The 3,129-nt window shown below is 34.6% G+C and overlaps 1 pseudogene; it reads right to left on the bottom strand.

Annotated features, from left to right (window-relative positions):
• The window catches only part of LOC102199549 (Ig heavy chain Mem5-like), a 16,653-nt pseudogene extending 15,138 nt beyond the window's left edge, over positions 1 to 1,515 (bottom strand).
• Positions 1,516 to 3,129: the final 1,614 nt, after the last annotated feature.

The raw sequence follows: 3,129 nt of genomic DNA, 5'->3' as shown, positions 1-3,129 counted from the left end.
GCCACAAAATAAATAAATAAATAATAGCAATAAATTAAATTAAATCAATAAATAAAAATGAATATAAAATAACAACAACAAAACATGTAACCATATAAAAACATGAATCATCAGAAAATCTTTTTCAGTTAAAAGTACTTGTTACAGTCAGCTTGGTACCGAATACCACAGTGACTCAGTTTGTATACATGGCTTTACAAAACGGCACCAATAAGGCATGAGGAATTGCAACATCCTCTTCAGGCCAACTTTCACTGCCAACATCTCATTCCCTTAATTGATTGATTAATTGATATTTCAAAACACTGCTTACATGTTTCAAACAATTTCTGTCTCTTTAGACATTTTTTTCTCCTCTGTGTCATTAGTTGCTTTCCTGAAGATTTTATGGTTTTGCCTGATTAATACTAGGAATACATAAGCACTGCAGTGTATCTCATTCAGATTTTTGTCAGTCTGAATCACTGTGATACAGCTTCACTAGAATAGGTGTAGTACAAAGAGTCGACAGTTCTGTACCGTCAGTAATGAAATAGTATTAGCTGTTCTAGGATTTAAAGCTCTGAATCTGTCTGAGCAAAATCCAGTGGCAAAGATGGTAAGATTACTGAATGGTAAGTTAATAAACTAAGTAACTGCTGCAGGAATTTTTTTTAAAAATATATGTTTTTTTCCTTTATTCTGAGTGCTTTCAAAGTGTACTGTGAAAAATAGTAGGCACAAACTGAAATCCTGGATTTCATGGCAGTGATGTTCATGATATGATATTTAGAAGTTTGTTGATGTCGTCAGTATTTGCATGCATGTAGCTCTATGAAAAGTAAATATACCCTAAGGTTAAAGAGTAAATAGGATTTACTGAGTACTATTACTTTTACTGCAGATGGAATGCAACAGTTATCTCTATAAAGCTTACTGAAATTAGCGTCTATTCAAAACTTGATTAAGGACGAAAACGTGCGTGTAAAAGAGTTGTGAGTGTACAGTATGTGAAAGAGTCCCCAAAAGCAGAAGTATCAGTGAGAATGTTTTTGTCACAGTGTAAATCACTGTGATACGAACTCATTAACAGAGCTGTCCCATGTCTTACAGTAATAGACTGCAGAGTCTCCCTCCTCCACATTCTTGATGATCAAACGATAATCTGATGTTGACTGATGAGTGGATGTAAATTTTGGAGGAGAGAACCCAGAGCCATAGGTTGGAGAACTCCAGCTATGATACATCTTCAGCACATACTGAGGAACTCCTCCTGGAATCTGTTTATACCAGCGCGCCTCACTATTAGTAACAGTCCCCAGGTTACAGTCCATAGTGACTGCCTCTCCTTTGCTCACTGATAAAACAGGTTTCTGTGTCAGCACCGTCACACCACTCACACCTGCAAATGATAAGAAATGAAACCCACTGAAATATCAATCCAACAAATAACAACTAATCTGAAGTATAAATGAGGATCTATACATGTCAGAGCAGTGATGAGAGCACAGAGAGTCACCAGCATGTTGTCACCGTGTGCTGAGAATGGACTTGTAACTTGGAAAGAAATTTCACTGCCTCTGTAGGATGATGAGAGGAGGTGTGAACCATTAAATATGCCACTGAAACTGAGTGACTGACAGAAGGAGGAGCTTTGGGTAAACCTGCATACTTTGTGATATTGTCTTGAGTGGAGGCTAACTTATTTTTTTATTTAGAATTTGGGTGTTACTGATGTCTCCCTCCCCCTCAATATTACATTAAACTGTAGGTTTAATTGTAATATTTATCATAATTGTAAAGTGTCTGTCTATCTATCTATCGGTAACAGCAGAAATTAAACTGAATAATTACAAAAATGGGAGTTTATCCAGTTTATCCAGTACACACTGCAAACTTATACACAGTCAGCAAGTGGACCTAAGGCTGCTTAGTAAAGAGGTCTTTGACACAAAGTAAAGCGCTGTGGTACAGGTCTTTTAATATGCTTCCCCTTGTTCTTAAAAAAAAGCAACTAAGCCATTTTTTATTTGAGAAAAATCTGAAAAATCTGTTGGAGGGTTTTGACTGTGAAAGATATTATTGCAACCTGATGAACACCTCCTGGAAATATGAGTGACCACTAATACTAACAGTATCTCTAGTCAGATCTTAGAATTGGTGATTAATTTTTGTTTAATTCTGTCTTATTATTAAATGTAATTTAGAGCATGTTAAATGCATGTTAAAATAATAATATGATATATTGGGTCATGATTGAAAAAAAGATGGTGTGCACAGCTGAAGCTCTTCTATTCCGTGTTATATTTAACGAGAAAAAATAAAAATATTACTTGATGACTACGGCTGTGAAAACTGACTAGTTAAAACAAAGCTGACAGTTCTTCATTTACATATATCTATAAATAGTAGATGAACTCATGCAGGTGCATCCGGGGAAAGAAGAGAAGAGAGAGAAAGGTGATGGTTCACTGACTGAGGATGCAAATTAATGCAGGGTAGAAACAACACGTCATCTTAGTGTCACTGTGACCTTTTGTATGTTTATCTAAACTTAGGAAGCACTGCTCAATGGTGTGCAGCGATTGTACATTACGCTGTGACAAACAACACATACTTAAGCCTTTTCTGGCAAAAATAAGATGAAAACAACAAAAGCAACAAAGAAAGAAGTATGAGTACAGTTTAAATGAACAACACTTTAATTAAGGGTTTTTTTTATGTAAAATTAAAAAAAAATTCATGTATGAATATTTTAAACTGCATTTTATTAAAATAAGAAAAAAGACAGCAAAACATGAATTCCTAAAACTATGCAGTAATGACAAGAAAATATACTCATGGTGTAAATCTTATGCCTTATTCAGATTTCCAACATGAATATATTTTAGCAAACAGCAGTAGACAAGCCAATTTCAAATGCACATTCTGGTCCTCGACTATTCAGTGGGACATTCTGACTTCTTGGTGGTTTTCTCTGAAGTCTGTGAGCCCAAAGACACTTTACATGTATAAACCTTATCCAGTCTTATTCATTTCAAATAAGTTGAATGTTTATTGTGCTTTTGTTATTCAATTTGTTGGCATTCGTTTGTTGTAAAATAATTCTAAATTAGTATTGTATTCTTTATTGTTCTTTTTATTCATTAG

Source organism: Pundamilia nyererei, unplaced genomic scaffold (assembly GCF_000239375.1).
Source record: "Pundamilia nyererei isolate P.nyererei 1_Seehausen unplaced genomic scaffold, PunNye1.0 scaffold00629, whole genome shotgun sequence".
Classification (NCBI taxonomy): Eukaryota; Metazoa; Chordata; class Actinopteri; order Cichliformes; family Cichlidae; genus Pundamilia; species Pundamilia nyererei.
This window is presented reverse-complemented; position numbering and strand designations above follow the sequence as displayed.